The 21,197-nt window shown below is 36.5% G+C and overlaps 1 protein-coding gene across 4 annotated transcripts in view; it reads right to left on the bottom strand.

Moving 5' to 3' along the window:
* Positions 1–21,197, bottom strand: part of LOC134529205 (DNA (cytosine-5)-methyltransferase 3A-like) — a 190,106-nt gene that overhangs the window by 92,612 nt on the left and 76,297 nt on the right. The window lies entirely within an intron of this gene.

The following is a 21,197-nucleotide window of genomic DNA, read 5'->3' as shown; positions in this document are numbered from 1 at the left end:
ATCGCGAAGTCCCGCGATGCGACGATCTCGAAGTCCCGCGTACTGGGCACCCCTGGATCTCGCAGCTTCGGTTTCCCGTGGTTTTTACGACGCGTGGACAAAGCACTAGTTGAAACAGTCAGGCGGTAAACAGCACAGCCGATGATTGATAGATGTAAACATAGCTTGAAGTTCTTGACGTATTTGTTTTGAGAAAAAAAAATGTTCTTCGCCAAATGTAACCACTCACCAACTCCGGCTAGCTCAAATTAGGTGATGAGTGGAACATACAGCTAGCAGGTCACGAAGAAAGAAGAAATTAATAAACAATGTTCGATGTATTACCTGGTTTTAATTATTCATTTAAAAATCACAAATATTTAGCACAACAGAGCACACAACAAAAATTTAACCGGTACCTCCATAAAGGGGAAAAACACGTAGACTTATTACAAATTACATTATATTGCCCGGATAAGATCCGGGCAGCGACGGCTGGACAAAACACTTTGTCGCCTTGCTGTGAGCTTTGCCTACGACTACGGTCAAAAATTTCTAATTTATTTAAATGTCCGAAAAAAAAAAGAAAAAAAAATTGTTAGGCGTCGCCCGGACCGTAGCTGCTAAATTGTAGTTCAATATAACATTGCTAAATGATGCGAGCCATCGCCCGACCACGACCTCTCGGCACAGTGCTCAGACAATGACTGACTGATCTTTAGAGCTGTAGCAAACCGTATTTATTCGGTACTGAGTAACGGGTGCGGCATCTAGTAACGAGTAACGAAACGTTACACACGAATGCATTTCGTTACTCGCATTTTTCGTAGTATGGGTACCTACACTGTTTCAGTTCACGCAAGTAACGTTGATGCGTGTTTGAAACGTTTGCTGATCGTATGTTTTACGCATGCACGCGCTTATTCGGTGAATTTAAAAACGTACGTTACAAATAACAATGTTTGTTTATTAAGTAAAGTATAATTTGGAAATTTGTCGTCCAAGTTTTTTTTTTTACTGTTTATTAACGGTATTGTGTGTGTAGACAAAGTTTGAGATTGGAACAGAAACGAGGTAAGAAAGTATTTTTTTACAAATTAGAAATATGTATGTTTTTTTTATTATCGCGTATTTTCACTTTTTGAAGTGAAACTTCTAATGCGACTTCCAACAAGGTTGCGTTAAACGTTCAACGCTCCTGGGTATAGGGGGAATAAAAAGAGACAGAGCGAGAGTGAATGCGTGGCACTCGAACGCATGCGCGTAGTATACCTGTTACAGGCCAGCGCGAGCGTTAGCAACGAGTAGCGTCCAATATTCCTAGCACATGCGCGTGGTATTCTTGCTTATGCAGCGATGTTAACATTGTGAGCTTCGTGAAATTAGCTGAAATACGTACTGGTTGTTCTATTTTATTGTTCTATTTTAATTTATAATATTCATTATTTCATTTACTTGTTTTTTTAGTTTGATTTGATACAATATGATTTCACTAAAAAATCAATTTCTACCCCTTCCTATTTTCATTTCCACATTACGAAGTTTCACTTCTTCTGCGCGGAGGGACTCCACGCACTATTTTTTTTGTTCTTATCTTAAAAGAGATATTATTATAAAGCCGCTCTAATGAGATTTAATTGTTTCTTGGTTAACAAAGCTGATAATTATCAAATATTGTTAATTTTTTATATTCGATTTATTATTATTTACACTTATTTTTTTTTTTTACAGTTCAACTTACCTGCTACAATGGATAAGAATAGAAGTAAACTGTGGGGCTTTTTTTACGCAGACTAAAGTTGTTAAGGCAAAACTTGATCTTTTTAATTCGTTGTATTCAGTGAAAGGCGGCTCTACTACAAATTTGAAAAAGCATCTCCTTAAAAAACACAGATCAACCTATGAAAATATAATTCCATGCTCCATGTCAGATGCAGCAGTTCTGTAAGCTCCTATACCATCAACTTCAGCAAGTACAGAATCTACTAATCCTGTAATTAAAACAAATGGAACCAATTCGCAGCAGACCAAGTTAAGTGCCTTTATTAAACGTCCAGTATGTGTAGTAAGAGAAAAGAAAATTAATGATTTAATTTTTAAAATGATAGTTAAAGACCTTCTGCCTTTTTCTGTAGTTGAAGATGCGGGTTTTAAATATCTGATTAATTACTTAGAACCAGGTTACAAAATGCCTTCGAGGTACATATTAAGCAATACTTTATTGGATGCTCAACTCTCAGAAGTCCAAAAAAATTAAAAGAAGAATTGGAGAGTGCAAAATATGTATCGATCACCACCGATGGCTGGACTTCAAGAGCAACAACTTCTTACCAAGCTGTAACAGCCCATTATTTATTAAATTGGGAGTTGAAGTCTGCTTTATTGGGATGTTTTGAATGTCATGAGCGACACACGGCCGAATATATTAAAAATGAGCTGTATAGGTTGCTCTTCCATTGGAGCATACAAAATAAAATATTTGTCTGCGTTACAGATAACGCAGCGAACATTAAGGCGGCTATACGATTAACAAATTATGAACATTTGCCGTGTATCGCTCACACTCAATTTAGTCGTGCGTGCAGGACTCCAGGACTGTAGACTCGGGGAGCTGATAAAACAAATGAAAGCCATTGTGGAACATTTCCACAAGAGTCCAATAGCTACCAAAAAACTAATTGCAATGCAGGAGCAGCTGAGGCATAATCAAAAACCATTGAAGCTAAAAATGGACGTAGTGACCAGATGGAAAAGTAGATACCCTGGACATGATTGAGATAAAGTAATAAAAATTCTGAAGCCATTCAAGCAACTCACTGAAGAAATGTCTTCAGAAAAAAAAGTGACTGTTTCAATGGTCCTGGCTCTGACAGAAAGTATGCTTAGAATTTTTCACTATTTAGATTCAAATATTATTACAGATACAGGAAAGAAACTGGCAAATAAAATAATAACGGGATTTAAAAGTAGATTCAAGAATTGTTACAGACACCCAGTGTTATCTAAAGCAGCACTGTTAGACCCGCGTTTTATGAAGCTGGCATTTAGGTTTGATGAATCAAGTTATGAGTCTGCCAAAGATGCATTGAAAACTGAGCTGCAAAACAAGTTTACCTTTCATAAGCAGTCAATAGAACCTAACGATAACGAATCGACGTTAGCTATATCCACTGGCGACACCGACGCTGATAACGACTCAATATGGAAAGCTTTTGACGCTTTGCAACGTCAGCGTCTGCTTCGAACTCTATAGTTAGCAGCAGCATAATTACCATGAGGCAATATCTAGATGAACGCATTATTCCTCGAAACGAGTGTCCTTTGAAATGGTGGCAGGCGCGGGCAATTCTATACCCCGAACTCTCAAACTTGGCTGAGAAATATTTATCAGTGATGGCTACCTCGGTACCATCTGAAACGACTTTTTCCAAATCGGGCCAAATATTAACGGGATACAAGAGCCAGTCCTGTCAGTCGTTATCCGATAGAGCGCGCGGGTGTCGCGAATATGCAGCGCTCGGCTGCGGCGAGGCTTACTCCGCGCGCGGGGTTGCCAAGTCGTCAGTCGCGCGCTGGCCGCTGTCGCAGTGCCTTGGTTATCTGCCTCCCTGCCACCCGATATGTTTCCTCGCGGCCAGACACCAGCTCCGCCAGGATCCACGACCTTCACATGCTGTGCGCGTTATATGGGCACGTGTTATTTTACATACCTTTTCAATTAAACAGTTGTCAACTACAATTTCTTCGCTGAAACAATTTATTTATTTGGGATTTAGTTACTATTTGAATAGTGGCTTATAGCGAGAGATTCTGATGTATAATCTCGGCCCGGGTATGATTTTGTGGTCTAATTTCGAGCATAAACCGAAAACAATAAAAAAATAATAATTCTCAGTCTTATAACTCTAATCGATTAAAAAACCTTTCACTCGATAAGAAATAACTTATTTTAATTGTACTAAATACTTTAATAAAGTTATGTCCTAAATACTTCCTGAAATGTACAGGAACAAACACTTTTAAAAATTTAATGCTGTATTAAACAATGATACTCTGGCCAGAGTTTTTTTGTGTAATTTTACAGAGAGTTCACAAAGATAGTTTTTATGTATGTACATTAATGATACCGATGAAAGACGCCATTAAAAATTTTATACAATATGTGTACTATTTTAATAATTAAATATTTATTACATATAATTTAGCATAAAATTAAAGATTGAAATGAACATGTTGACATACGTTTTTAAACAGAGAAATTATAGTCTTTCAAGCACATTCACTGCTACGATACACATAATATTACTTTAGTAAAAGAGATGTCTATATAAATTTATAATAAGTTTGAATTTAATCTACAAATAAACGAAAAATATGTGTTTGATAACCCAAATTCTAAAAAAAAATCGTATTGCTTTTACAATCAAAATATGATCATATTATCTACACTGTTATATTAGGACTATGTCAAAAACAGAAGAAAACGTGCATAACATTTAGGAAACCGAAACTGAAGTAATCTGTTTTATGTTTTTCTTTAGTGATTTTTGAGCTTCTTTTACAAAGTCAGGCTCTCGCGCATTTAGTCTTCGGGTATTTAATGGATCTGCTATCTCTGGAAGTAAGCACTCCGCAAAAAACTGTTGTAGCTTTGACAGCATGAGTTTTTCCCAAATTTCTTTGTCGAACAAAATTCTTTCAACATGTAAATCATTTTTCGTATGAACTACAAAGTCGTAATAATTTCTACTGCAGACGCAAAGTTTACCTTGAATCTGGTAAAAAAAAAAAAAAGGGAAAAAAAAGTGGGTTTTCTTTAGATGCAAATCTCCGAGTTTTTCTTCGATACACGTTTTTTTTTCCTTTTTTTAAATATAGTCTAATTTATCGTCACCAGCTGAAAATAAGCATTTAACTTCCAGCAAACCATCGTCTGCCACTAGTACATCTGAAGATATTCCGAGAAATGAAAAGTTTGGGTGCACAAAAAAAATGCCACAATCTTCGTCTTCGACATTTTTTAGTTTGGAATACATATTCTTAGCCACATTTTCGTTAACTCGTCCAAACTGAACGGCTTTGGAATTTATCTCCCTGTGATACAAAATTTATTTTACTAGACAGTGACAGGATGTATGTGTTCTTTTTACCACAAAACCGAAACTATATGCTGTAAGTCTGTTCATAGAAGCATCCCTCCATTTAGTGTTCTCGTGTTGACCAACAGTACTTCCTTCTTTCCAACTCATGAATATTTTTTTATGTTGTTGCATCCCGATTCAGGTTTTCGAGGATAAACTTCATCTTTGTATCAAGTTCTTCAGGACTCAACACGTCTTCAGGACACAAAATGTCTTCAGCACTTGGACCATACTCCAAATCAGGACCAGGAGTGTTGTTTGGTGGTCTCTTTTTATTTGGAGGGCCATCTTCATGCTGGAAACAGCTAATTTTTAAAACTGTTTGGAAGTATTTTCCTGGGCTTCGACCAAATTTGTTTTTCCATGGGATGAAGTGCCACCTAGGACCTCTGACATGGGCCTATCCAGCTCCCATACAACGAGCGTGATAAGAGCCTCTTTTAGCAAAGTTTACCCGTTTTCCACCTAAAAACTTAGCTAACATACTCATATATCGCTCAACCTGATTTTTAGATTTGTTAAGTACGAGTCTATCAGATTTCATTACCATAGGATCAAGAGCCTTTTCAATAGCTTCCACAATCCCCGACTCTTTCACAAATGTCACAAAATTTTCATTAGTATTTTTTTCTTTTTCAGTATTCTACACGGCAGTTTTCGTGACAACCGAATACATGATGAGGACCATTTTTTATGTCAAGTTTCAATCGAACGATAGATGTACCAACAAGAGATGTTCCAGCAATTTCGATTGCTTTTCTAGCGCCGGATTTTAATCTTACTATTGTTGATTCAAGCAAACGACGCGCAGATGGTGGAAATGACATATTTCTGGAATATTTGTGAAAATGGTTTTTTTAAAATGTGGTTTGCACACTCAATTGTTATGACTTCCCTTCCATAAGGAACTCGCTGCTTTATTTTAAAGTAAACACTGAATCTCCGTCACCAAAATAAGTATTTTAACAAGTGCTGCTCAACACTCCCGCAGAACCCTTCTACTATTATAGTTTGTTCCATTACAGTGCTTGGACCACTATAGTTTTTAAAGCAAAGATGTTCATTCACGTTTTTGTCTTTGAGTCTTGCAAATTCGCATGCGAAGCAATACTTCCTTTTCACTCCCAGGTAAAAGAGTTGGTTTGTTTCGGCTCTGATAATGAAATTCTTCAAAAGAAAAAAAAAGTTAACATGCACGTTTTGACTGGATGTTGTAAGTACTGAAATATTTTATTTTATGAACAACAGACTATAGAGTAAGCATTGGTGTAAACAGGAAGATAACTCATCACTCCACTTAAATTGAAACTATGTCAGTCAGTCCTCTTATTCCAGCCGCCATTCCCTTCGACACTAATATGTGGTGTATTATTTTCTACGTTCCCTATGGCAATAGCTAGTTTTTTTTTCAATTCTCTATCATTTTCTTGGAATGTTGTCTTTGCCGAAACTAAATAAAAAAAACATCGTAGTAGTAGCGTTAAGAAAACTTATGCAAATCACATGTACACATATTTCACTACACAAATCTATCACATTATAGGGTTGTGCGAATAGTGTATTTTGGTGGTCGAAAATTTTGAATCGAACATGAATTTTTTTTAAATTTATTGCGAATAATTTCAAGGTCAAAAAATTATCTTACATTTTCACTTAGATGGATACATAACAATACAGAACACATGTAGTGAAAATAGTAATACTATTTTAACTTTTGCAGACAAAGTGAAAATTGTACCATGTTTATTAACTATTGAAGCAATATAAACATCATTAATATGCACATTTCTCAGATAGAAATATTAAAAAGTGCAGTGTTGTACTTTTTAAAATTAAAATCCAAATTCCATGACCGCAATGAATAACGGATGGGTGGGGGGGAGTTGAGAATTTGTAAAATTTGAAGGAAGTAGGCTGGAAAATAACTTGTTGCACTCATGGGTGCCGCGTGTTGAGATCCTCTTCAAGAGAACTATACTACCAGCCAGCTTGTGTTAGCTACCCAAGGTCGACGGCCCACTGTTGAGATTCAGCGCTTCGTTTCGTGTTGTCACTGGGCGTCCTCACACGTACATACCCACACCACTTGAGGCAGACATTCCTCCAGCTGCCCGAAAGTAGCGGCAATCTCCTGATAGTTCTGTAGATCTCTTTCCAGGAGTGTCACGTGAAGGCTGACATTTCACGAATGTGGTAGCACGGTCGTGGGCGGCGAGTGCTAAGATATGGTGTTATCATCTTGTAACGCGTATATTATTAAATGTGTTTGTATGTAAATCTGTTTAGTTTCTCTATTTAAAACGTGTTTATCTTAAAACGTTCATTGGTTACCAAAAAGTAATCAGTAGGTAGAAACCAGAGTCTATAAATGTAACTGCCATTTTTACTTCCACGTATTATTATTATAACGAAAAAAGCAACCGTTTTTGCGGAGCGTCACAATACGATTAAGCACATAGCGGCGGTGAGGACTGCCATACACACAGTGTGTGAGGTAACATTGCGTGAAATATACCCTGCATTATTTGAATGCTGATATTGTTCCCGTAGATGCTAGCTGCCAGACGAACGGTCACGTGTCACGGCTTGTTTTGGTATCAATTCAGGTCCTACATGTACTTGTAGGTTATCAGTTTTTTTTTTCATAAGACAGCCATCTATTAAGGGAAATAAATAGTTATACATAACAGTGTATTATTTTCGTGCTAGAGAAGGTTGAATACGGATTCAAGAGAAAAAAAAATGTTTTTATTAGGTTAGATCGGGGATAGTCAAAACTAGTCCAAATGACAATAACGATGCTTTTACCTGGAATCGTGAAGTGTCGTATGATTAAGTCTACTGTATATCGGCAAATAAGCAATGACGACTATAATATCTTATGAATAAAAGAGAAGTTTGGCTTCACCTGAGTAACAACCAGCAACTACAGATGTGCCTGTAAATATTAGCAATTTTAATCTTTGATATTCGACTTCCGAATGTGAATAGTTCATAAATAACTGCGCAACTATTCGTGTTTACGAATATCCGCACACCCCAATACATTTTCCATTTTTTTGTGACTAATATTGGTATACTAAAATTAAATTAAATACTCATTTTTAGGCAACTAATAAGATTTTCAAACTGTTGTCTCATTGCTATGTGGATTCATTCAATGTAGCTTCCTAAGTAAAAACAAAATAATGCCTGATATAGGGATTTATCTTTAAGTTACATTCAGAAAGTCGTCTAAAAATTTACAATTATTCTTTCTCCTCCGAAGAACAGAACAACTTAAAATGTTATGTAATAATACAATGGTATATGTACCTACCGGCTGCTTAATCTAATGAGCCTTTTATTTAATGTAAACCTTAGCATGCAAGTATGAAATCCATTATGAAACTTTTCGCACAGCGGATCTAAGCTGTTCCATAATATGTAAAATATATTTAACATATCTAAGGTACAAGTTTCAAGTTTCCACTTTTGGTTCACATTGTCTTGATCTCCAACAAAAAAGGAGGGGGGGAAGATATCTCAGAGCTAGTGCACTGAGATTCTCAGGGTAGACGAATTAAGTAAAAATTATTGACGGAGTAACGAATGGTGCTAAGAAATTAAGTTTGCCGCTGAATATGGGTTGAATTCCCCAACGTAGCCATGTTAATTTTTTAAGTCTTAAAAAAAGGAACTGAAATAATATATATTGAATTGTAAGGCACAATATTTTTTATAAGCAGCAATTAATTTAAAATTTGGCTAATTGTAACTAACAATTTGGCTTGAACAGTATAATACTCACGTGAATGAAAACAATACAACCGAATTGAGAACCTCCTTTTTTTTAAGTCGGTTGAAATTTAACTTGTTTTCATGCTTACCAAATCTAATTTTCCACGTAGAACTGTTTGTTTACTCTTACTTTTAAGCTGAGGATTTTTGGCTAACTTATACTTACATAAAAATAAACGCATTTCTTGAATCAGGATAGTTTAGTTTGCAAAGCGTCACTTGATCACATTTCAAATTGAAAAAAATTGGAAGTTTTTGTAAAGCACATTATGGCTCAAAATATTTTTTGCCCAAACACACTTTACAGTAAATGGAAGAAATAATTAAAACTATAAAAAATTTGGGTTCACATTCTCTTCAAACCTTTCGCTTTTCGCAGCACATCCATGCGTCTCTGAATTGATAGCACTGTTCTTAGCTTTCTTTTCGTCGTTGACACAGTACTCCGCACCATTCAGATTATTTACTGGCACGGAGGAGGTGGGGTCAGATTCCGTTAGCCGAGGATGTGTCCGAAGTAATGGCAACACGGCAGCCGGCTACAGGCTCCCGCGCGCAAGACAGGCGCAAGTGAACCTACTCGCGGCCAGAAAAAATAGCTGAAAATGCAAAATACGAAATATTTCTTGTTCTAATAAATTTAGCAGTATGCCACCGCTTACTTTTTTTATCTTTACTTTAAAAGGAAAAATTTTGCAGACTCTAAATATTTGTATATCTTACAGCCTGTTTTTTAGACCACTTTTTTGGTTTTCCTTAATTTTAAAAACGTAAAATAAAATACTTATCAATATTTTTTCTACAATGTTAATCTGACAGATGATTTCTGTTGTAAAACTGCAGCAAACAAGCCAAGTACGAAATTTTTATCTGAAAAATTGTAGAAGATGTATAAAACACTTTTTAACCTACAATTCCCTATCAACTCGCTGGACCAGGGACGGCCTTAAGTGAGAGGCGCAGCTCTATTCAACCAAAGCGAATGAAAAAGATTTTATTTTTAAATATGAACCAGCGATTCCTGCCATAAAATGTTTTTATTTAATATGTTTATTTTTATTTTTTACTGAAATGGCTCGACGAACAAGTCGCAGATTTTAAATGTTAACACTTGCCCATAACAATTTATTGCGGTTAGGTTAAATTTCATGCTAATAAAAAATATTTTCTTTGTTGTTTTAGTTATTTTTGAAATATGTTTTTTATTTTATTATTATGTTTAATTTCATTCTAAAAACAAAAGATTTTTGTTTTTGTTTTAATTTTGTTTAAAACATGTTTTATTTCATTTTTATGTTTAATTTCATTCTAAGCAAAACTATTTTTATGTTGATTTATTGTTAGAATGTTTTTTTTAAATGTTATTGTCAATAAATAATTTTCGACACCTATTTGTTGCTTTTTCATTATAATCGACGCATAATGGATTGCGATGTTATTGTGATATAACATAAGCTCACGGTTAAAATTTTCAAAATAGTAAATCCATTGCAAATTTAGTAGATTCCGTCAACAGTTCACTTGTAATTCCACACTTTACCCATTAAATCTAATTAAATTTAGAATGACAAACACAAGTCTGGTTCAAAATACGGTAAAGTGAAAAAAATACATCTTACCTTATGTAATGTATAAGTATGTTTTCTACAAACGACGAATGTTGCGACGCCGCGACGTCATACTGTACGCGTACGCAATACGACTTGATTCGTCGCTCTAATATAACATAGCATGTTATGAGTATCAGAAGTAACGAGTAACGATACGACAGTAACGAGTACCAGAGGCGTAGCCAGGGGGGGGGGGGGGTTAGGATTTCAACCCCCCCCCCCCCCCCCAACTTAGCACCAAATCTTTAATTAAATTTCTTATTTAGCACTCAAACAAATTTCATATTAAAAATTAATAAAATTTTTACCATTACAATACTTAAATTGAAGTACCGAAACTGCTAAAATAGCACTATTTTACACCTTCAACTCCAAATTTTCCCGGGGAAGGACCCCCGGACCCACCGCTTTAATACGGGGGGGGGGGGGGGGGGGGGCATACTTCTTAACACCCCCCATACACAAATCCTGGCTACGCCACTGACGAGTACTAATTGTTATAGTCACGAATACATACAGGTATGTTTTTTTTCGTTACTTTTACCCGTCTACTGATTTTACAAAATTCATTCCCTTTGTGGGGGCAGTGTCCTGGGCTCGTTGACGTAATTTTCAGCTTATCGCGGCGCATAGCAACAGAAGCGTCCACGAAATGCTTACTTCTGTTCCCACGACGCAGCGATTTTGTCTCTCTCTCCCACTCCCGTGACCGTGACTCACACCCCTAGCGTGTGAAACAAAGCCTCGGCCGTGGAAAAAACGAAGGATAATCACGTCAGCATGCCTTCCCACACAAAGAAGCCAGCAAAAAAAAATTACTTGAAATATAAATGTATGAATTTTAAAAATAAAAACAATAAACCCGGTTAAACACTTTACGTCTAACTTCGAAAAAGAAAAAACTTTACATCATTTGAAAACCTAACCTGAAATTTGACAAAAAAATTTATAACAAAAGATTATTACTGAGTTGCATGAGGAAGGCTGTAATCTGGGTTGTTACAGCTCTACAGGTAGGCCTACGTCTGTATTAAAAAAAGCCGGCGCGGGGCCCTGGGTGGTTGCCCTGGAGCAGCCCATGCACACACTCACTAATTATGTTTTTCACAGACGAGTTATCCTAATGCAATCAACGTTTTAAGGTTGGCAGCAGCGCAGGAACCGAAAAAAGGAGCGTGATCGTAAAACAATGGACTCACATTCAGGAGGCCCTTGGTTTAAACCCTGGCCCAACCACTGTGGTTGCTGTTTTACATGATATCCCCAAACCACTTCAGGGAAGTGTTGGGATAATTCCTTACAATGGGCAATGGCCAACTCCCCCAATTTCCCTGACTTGTTTGTCCATCTCTAATGATGCCAACGACGAGATGTACAGTCCAAATAATATTACAAATGGTCGCTGGAATTAATCTCTTAGTGTTTCAGTTCGGTCAGTGGATGAAAACAAGTCGCTAGGCCTATAAAAATGTTATTTAGACGTGTGGCAGAAGAACTCATAATTTTACGAAAATGGAGGGGGTTTAACCATCAACCCTCGCTTCACCACATAAGCGAGTCGCTTTTAGGCCCATTCCACAATAACACGGAAACGTAAGAACGGAAACAGATCACGGAAGCTCAAAATATTTACAATCAATATTTACAATGTCTTGAGATTCCATATTGCACGGAAACATAACAAATGGCAACCAATTAGATTGTTTGAAAATTTTGTGACCAAAACAATCATAACAAAGCTATCCCTTTGTGTAAAAATTAAATTTTATTCGCAACACAGAACAAAATGTGCGGAGTGCAGACATTTAAGGTTTGAAAGCCAAGGATAGATAATGTAGCCATAAAAAATATTAAAATTAAGGTTATTGAACATTAAATTGATCATAAAAATTTACATTAGATATACAAGAACATAACACATAAACTACATGGTAATGATAAAACATTGGTCGTGTACAGATATTTTTGTACTTTAAAACACTTTTCATTTATTTAAAATTTAAAAAAAAATGCTACCACCACCACTGCCAAATACTCAGCTTCGGTTTGATCGCACAAAGTAGGTAACATAAAACTATGAGATAGACACTGGCCAGCTAATCCGCTTGCATGACATTGTAAATATATTTTCCGTGATTTACGTATCCCTTTGTTTACTTGATCCTTGTCCGCTTCCAATGAAGTACTTTCTGTATAATATTATATATAAATGTATGAAAATGGCAGATTTCATACATTCGTGTTTATCAAAAGTTAAATAACTAGCAGCGCAACACCAGCGTTATGGGTCGCTGCAGACAAAGTGGATTGTTTCCATTCCCCAGTTGATGGCATGAAAGAAAAAGGATGTACAGGATCTGTCAATATTACTTTCCTCTAGCAGCACCCAATCCCAATACTGCTCTTGAATCCTCCTACGACTTCTTTACGCCCAGAATAAGGACTGTTTGAGTTGGACGTATCATTTTCATAGTATTTTTGTATTTAAATTTTGTACTATTGTGTGATATGTACCATTAACTATCTAAACCTGTTGCTACCTGCTCATTAAAATTGCGGAATGAATACGTTTTGTAATGACAATAACAAAAAAATTTATTTGCTTATGTTCTAGTTGACATCACTTTCTCTTATGTCTGTATGAATGATAACATTAGGTTTATCATGTTTATTATATAGAAATGGTTAAGCTAATAGTTATGCAAATATCTTCCATTATCACTTTACCCAGACCTACCCACTATGCCCCGCGCCCTACTTAGTAATAAGCCCTACGTATTAAAAATATATATTTTTAATGTTATGAAATATATTATATTTATAAATTACCTACTTCAATTTTATTAAAATATAAATGTTGATAAATGCTAAACTATTGATCAGTCTTCCAAATATTCTGTTTAAAATATAATGAGGATTTAATTATTTATTCATTCATATTTTTACAAATGTAGTTTGAAAATTTTTATTACTAATAATCCCAAACTAAGAGGTAGACACATGTGCTTTAGTTGGTCCCAGGCACTGGGCCCCTCTGGGAGCCTGCTTTTAACTCTTCCATGCAAGAGAAACACAAGTTTGCGAATTGCACGGAAAAATGAGAGATTTTAATTTTGTTGTAAGATTGGAAATTGAAGACCTGCGTGACATTGTAAAGGTGGGAATACCTATACGGCCGACTCACTTGCTACACAAATGTTATTGTCGGCCCTGGAGAGATCAAGAGACGGCCGATTTTCAAGTTGGAGCAATTTTCGCGCCTCAAGTCTGCAGACAACTTGGTTGACAAGTGGCTGTGAGGGTTGGCCATCTCCCCCGAGATGAAAGTTGTTTAACTGTGCTGATTGGTGAAGAAATCTGAACGAGAGCAACAAAAGGGCGGGCATCAGGGGGTGGCGACAAGAGCCAGGCAAGCCAGGCATCCACCCAGCACACACATGCATTGTAAGATGTTTGTCATTAAATTGTATTACCCTTTTCATTAAATAATGTAAACATATTAAAACATGTTTCAAATTTTAATAAGAATATTATATTTTTTAACAGAAATTAGCTAAACTATAAGTTCCACATTGGCTTAAAAACTGTGCTTTATACGGTTTATTTTTTTTTTATAAATTCCAGTAACCCCCTTATTCTCTGAGGGATGGATTTAGCCTGCCCCGGGCCCCAAGTTAGAGAGGACGCCGGATGAGCCGACAAATGTTTGTAGAATAAAAAAAAGTGTGAAATAAAAAATGAATATAAAAATAACTATACAATACCTACTTATATTTTGATTTTACTCATTATGAAAACCTATGTTTCTAACCAAGATGTTGATTACTCAGTTTGAAGTGAGTTTGCGTGGCATGGCTGCGTAGAGGCCATGGGGAATAGAGGAATGCAAGTGATGGAGTGAGTGGGAGCAGCTACCTTTGAGAGAGCAGGGAAAGGTGTAGATGGAGGCTCAGACTAGACAATGTATAGTGAAAGGTTATTCGAAGTTCGGACTTCTAAACCACATTAATGTGCGCCTGGTATGTTTATTGCTGTTGTAATGATGAGGGGGGTGGAACTAATCACAGTTCCTGCCTTGGGCAAAGGAAATCCCAGATCATATATCCCTCAGGCCCCCCTCTCTTCATCCTTCAATGGGTACGGTACATTTCCAAAATATTGGGGCTCCGCAAAGATCTTAAATAATAACTCTCATAACCTTGTGACAATTGATGGGAGTTTTAGAGTGCGCATTTTCATTGCAATGTTGCACTGAAGGATCGTGTCAATTCAGTAGTTCATTATTTATGCTTATATTTTTCTCTTAAAGTTGCTTAGAAAATATTAAAATCTCCACTTTTGAGATTTTTATTCATAATGTACTTTGTATATGTAAATTTTGAAAGCATGGATTTCGTTTTTTGCTAGGGAAAAAAAAGAACTTAATATCTAGGTAACTATTTTATTTCAAAATTGTTCAACATTTGCAGCGAGTAGGTTTAATATGGTGCTCCCACTCTGGCGTTTTACTCCTTCCGTCTTGTGAACATGCTTTATTACCTCCTGCAGGAGAATATAGTCCTGATAGGCTGGGTTTATTAACTATGCAAGAAATACAAGATGCAAAAAGTTAAATAACAACGTTTTCAAATATTCGTTTATAAATTATGAAAGATGCAAAAATGCAACGCAAGCATCGGCTAACACTTATTATGCAATCGTAATACATACATACTAAAATATTGCACACTGAAATAAAATTATGCAATTGAATTAAATTATTAACCATTTCACAAGTTTGCACGAAAAAAAATTACTAATGAAAGGGATCCCGATGAAGAAAATATGTTCTACAGTTTACAGTTTCAAGTTGTAGGGTTGGTGATGGCTTGCGACTTGCGTGTTTTTTAAACTGCCATATATATATTTTTTTTGCTTTTGTTGCTATTGGCTAATATCAATCATATATTGTTTGAATGTCTAAATGTAAAAGAACGTAATAAATTGTATGAAGATTTTCAGAAACTAGAATTGCCGTTCCTTTTATCGTCTTTGTTATTTGCCAGTACTTATCAAACTTTTTCTTGGGGAACCCTCTCCTTTGTGGCCAGTTTATACTAACCAATAGACAATACTTATCCATGACCTTCACTGTCCTATGGGTTGCCAGGCCTCAACTAATAATATAGAGTAGGAATTAGTCTAGATAACAAGCATGTTATAGAAATATTTAGGAAAATAGAAGAGCGCTTTACTGAAAATAAGATATAAATGGACTATCATAATTATAAATATAGTCAAAGTTCTAGTTGTTGGCATGAGCTGATAACATAAAAAAATGTCTTTTGTTGTGTGTTGCGTCATTGTGCTCTTGCCGTTTCTCGAAAAGTTTATAAACCTAGCCTTGTTTCGAAATGGGCAAACCTCCTGTCTGGAAGTACTTTTCAAGTTTGGTGCCCCTAAGCAAGGGGATGCTAGGGGTGACACTAGCTCGCACAAAAAGCATCCTCATCACCTCTATGCGCAAGCCTTTGAAATGACAAGCAGTCTTAGCTGGAATTACATTCGAGAAGTTAACTAGATACTTGCCTGTAAATTCACTTATTGCTAACAAACTCTTGTCAATGCTGACATGTTGGCTAGCAGCTCATTTTTTGCTCCCAGGTGATAGGAGCAAAATATACTGATATACTTTATTCATTGCTAGCTTACAGTCACCGGGTTATTAACTGTAGTTCAAGTTTCAAGAAACTTATTCAAGAACTTCTTTTAAATAAACAATATTTTATTGTTTCTAATTAAAATAAAAAACAACAAACAGAGCAAAACCAATTATAAAACAACGTCATTCAAGAACAAAAATACAAGCAAAATCATGTGAAATGTCTTTTTTTTTTTAACGAGAAAGCAAGGGTACCCACCCTGTGTAGTCATGGATTAAAATGAATTAGATTTCAATTCATAAAATAACACAACCACATTTGATAAATTTACCGAAATCACCGGTACTTTGAAATCGTGAAGAATGCATGTTTTTTTACATCGGAAAATTTCAACATCACACCATCAAGGCGCAGTTGGTAATAAGTCCAATTATTCATCACAGCATACTGGAAAAAATTTAAGCCAATGACAGGACATGCACAAAGAAGAATAGAATCATTCTAACTAGACATTCTTCTGTGAGAACCAAGTGAGGTGGCACAACGGCAAAATGTGTAACCGACATTTGAGAGCAATCGTATTCAAATCCTGGTTAATCCTGATATCTGTTTTCAAAGGTTTCCTGAAATATCTCCATGCAAATGCTGGGAGGGTTCCTAACTTTAGGGCATGGCTGATTCATTCCTTTACCATGGGAGCCTATGTTTGCAGATGTCGTTCCTCGTTTAGCTGAAAAGCTCTCCCCCCTTTGCCCTTTCTCACTCACACAAACGTGCACACACACACATACATACAGGTGTGCACACACACATACATACAGGTGTGCACACATACATACATACAGGTGTGCACACATACATACATACAGGTGTGCACACATACATACATACATACAGGTGTGCACACATACATACATACATACATACATACATACATACATACATACATACACGTGTGCACACATAAATACAGGTGTGCACACACACACACAGACATGCACATGCACACACAATCACTCTCACACTCTTTCTTTCTATTTCTCCCTCTTGCTCACTCTATTTTTCTCTTTCACACACTCACTCTCTGACTCTCAAGCTCACTCTTTCACTCTCATTCTGACCCCCACACTCACTCTCTCACTCTAATTCTCTGACTTTCTCACACTCTCTCACTGTCGTTCTAAAACTCACTCTCTCACTAGCTCTCTACCTGGCTCTCTAACTTGGTCTCTCAAACTCACTCTCACACATTCACTCTCTCACACTCACATACACACTATCTCACACTATCTATCACACACTCACATACACACTCTCTCGCACTATCCATCACACTCACTCTCTCACACTCTCTCTCATATAAATTCACTCCCTCATACTCAATCTTTCTCTCACACTCTCAAAAAATTCTCTCTTTTTATCAGACACTCTCTCTCACACATTCTTTGAGTCTCATAATTACAAAAAAGTTACATAAAATACTTTGGTTATTACCTTACACTAATGATGGACATATGCCGATTTGTGTCCGACTGTAACATTGGCTCACTATTTAACTACAGAACGTTCAAAATTGAATTATGTAAATTGTACTCCAACAGGTGCATGCTTTTGTTAAAATTATAAAATGCAAAATTATATTTTAATGCAGGACACATTTCAATGTATACAACAAGTTATAAAATAACATACACTTATTGCACTGATAAGAGCCTACAAAAAGGGTATATAACTACTTTGCCCCCTGTTTGCTTTCAAAGTCTTTCCTTTTGTTTTTTGGTGGGAGTAATATATTTAAATTGATTTTTTTGGATTTCTTAACCAGAAAGGGAGGGGGGTGGTGATATAAGTATTCAATTGTCCATGCATATGCCTCTGTGCACCTCAAATATAATACAAAATGTGACACAAGAGAAGTATAGTAAAGTATTTCCGAGGACAGGGTTTCCGGTGAGAAGCCAGATGAGCCGACCGTCAACTTAGAGTGTGACGTCACGACAGCCATGTTGGGAGACATTGACCTTGACCTACAAAATTTGCCAAAAATTCACCAAAATAGGCCAAAATTTCAAGGATTTTTTTTAATTCGCATAATTGTCAAAAATCTGAACAATAAAAACTTTTCTTTTAGAGGGAAAAATTCTCGTATTAAGGAAAAATTTCCTGGTTTAGTTCTCAAAAAATGTCTGAGGTTTGAAAATTCCTAAAATTGGCTTAAGACTCCTAAGCCGCTGAGGTCATGTCTACCATTTTTTCGTCTGCTGGAGACCACCATTTTGAATTGTAACATCCTTGAAACTGTCGTTACGATCGCTATCTTGAAAATCCGTAAAAATTTAGCTATAAATTCGTAATTTTTTTAAATTCGTAATTTTTTTAAATTAAAAATTAAATCAATAAATATTTTAATATAAATCATTCTGTCATCTTTGATAATGTCGTCACATCCACCACCATGAAAAAATTGGGATGAAATTTTTGTTTAATAAAAAAATTTAAGCACAAATTTATTAAAATTTTAAATAATAAATCCTCTTACAACATGGAGTTCTCGTTGGCACTCTGCGTAAGCAAAAAAAAAAAAATGGCGACGGAACCTTCCTCCATGGAAGCCATTCAGAGACTAACCTCCCAATAACTAATCCCAAGGATATTGTGTCAGCCAGTGAGTATGATGTTACATCCGCCATCATGTTTTTGTCTGCTGGGGGCCGCCATCTTGGATTCGACATATCGTTTTCGTCTGATAGAGGGAACAACCTTCATGTTAGTTTAATTTTTACCTACTAGAGTGCAGTAATTATTTATAGCCTGGGCGCCCGCCATCTTGTCGATCTGTATTTAATAGGCTAGAAATTTGGTGAAAATTACCAAATTCATCAAAATAATCACATATTAAAATACTGATTTAGAGAAATATATCAATGATATCCGTCCTCGATTCGAGCCCTGGACGAAGCAAAAAAAAGTAAATTTAAGTAAAATGTTTTATTCAATAAAATTTGGTGAAAAAATCCTAAAATAAAAATTTAAGGTTCCCAGTCTACCAGCCTCCAGTAAGCCGATGATGACAAATTGGCCACCATCTTGGAAATTCGTATTAATTAACCTAGAAATTAGGAAAAATTCTAAAAATCTTCAAAAAATCTCTATTAATGTAAGATTGACTCAATTAATTTCCGTCCTTGAGTTTGATTCTCGGCCAGTATTGAGTAACTAAAGCTTTAAAAAAAAAATTAATTTGGTTTCACATTACCTTTCGTGGTGTTGAACAATTATTCTTACTACGAAAATGACTATACAAGATAACTGTCCGACGAAATAAATATGTTGTCGCTGTGCCTACCATAGAAGTCTAATTTTTCGATACGTACTTAGAATACATTCCAACATTTCATGTACAATTTTAGGCGTATAGGCCAAATTGTCTTCGGTCCGCGAGGCTAGGTCATGTTAAATGTTAAGTGTATAGACCAGTCTTCTCCGACCTACGAGGCCAATCATGCACAGACTTAGGGTTACTCATTCGTCGTCAAAAATGAAGCACATCCTAAAGAGAATGCACATTCAAAAAAAGGAAGCAAATTATAAAAGAAAGTTCATTTAAGGGAAAAGACACAAATTTGTACTAAAATTAAAATGGGTAGGATACATTATCATCACAGAGATATGATCTCAAGACAGGTAATCGTTCTCATGACAGGTAATCGTTCTCATGACAGGTAATCGTTCTCATGACAGGTAATCGTTCTCATGACAGGTAATCGTTCTCATGACAGGTAATCGTTCTCACACAGGGATAAAATTTCATCGCAGGGATACGATTTCATAGCAGAGATACGATTTCATCGCAGGGATACGATCTTATCACAAGGAAACGATATAATCTAAGGGATGCAATCCCTTCTCAGTGATACGATCCCATCTCAGTGATACGATCCCATCTCAGTGATACATCTCAGCTCAGAGATACATCTCAGCTCAGAAATACATCTCAGCTCAGAGATACATCTCAGCTCAGAGATACATCTCAGCTCAGAGATACATCTCAGCTCAGAGATACGATCTCATCTCAGGGATACGATCTCATTATAGGGATCTGTTGCAGGATACATTAGGATACGATCGGTGGGATAATGTAAGTTATGATCGGTGGGTTACGACCGGTAGGGTACTATAGGATACTACGATAACTCAGTCTTAGAAATCAGATTAGAAGAAATAAAACAATATATTCTGAAATCTAAATTATTGAATTATTTTTCAATATTATACACATGAAACTAAAACAAATGATTATTGTATGTAGTCAGCTTCCCTTCATTATTTAAGTATGGAGGCTACTTCATCGATGTGCGAGTAAGTTTCCTACAAGAACCGATGCCACCAACAGTCTCAAACGATCGACCAATATGTTAGGACTTGTAATCAATCTCTTCTGCTGCTGCTTCCATCTTCCATACATGTTCATTATTTCTAAGATATCTAAAGTCCTCTGTTCTAACACCAGCCTCAAAGTCACCATCGTCATCGTCTCAGAGACAACCATACGCTTGATCAGAATAATTTAGTTTAACGCATTGTTACCATCGTTTTGACCTCAGTGCATCATCACAATCTTATGTCTTGGTAGCTTCAAAATCTATATTGTTCTCATTTTCTAAAAAGCTGTTGTTGGTGTCATGGTTTCCAATAATATTGTTACGAACGCAAACAGGACCGTGAAACACGCCAGATTCGGAGCTGGCTGGCGGTCCTGCCAGGCCACTGGCATCAAACACCATGTCACGTGCCCTCAACTGATGTAGGCATGCCACGCGTGCCTGGCCGGATTACAAGGATCGTCTCTACCCCCTCCCCTCCCACCAGTACCCACGCATCATCCTGCCTCGGCGCTGTTTTCTATCGCTGAGCGGCCTTGAGAATTCCACGGGCCACCGCGCGGAGTGGCGAGAATGGACGCCACCACTATGGAGTTTTTGGGCGTCGGGTTGGCCCGGGAAGACGCAACCCGTCACAGCGAGTGGTTTGTAGTGTAGAAGAGG

The sequence above is a fragment of the Bacillus rossius genome, chromosome 2 (genome assembly GCF_032445375.1).
Source record: "Bacillus rossius redtenbacheri isolate Brsri chromosome 2, Brsri_v3, whole genome shotgun sequence".
Classification (NCBI taxonomy): Eukaryota; Metazoa; Arthropoda; class Insecta; order Phasmatodea; family Bacillidae; genus Bacillus; species Bacillus rossius.
The sequence above is the reverse complement of the archived record's forward strand: the minus strand, read 5'-3'. Positions and strand labels throughout refer to the sequence as shown.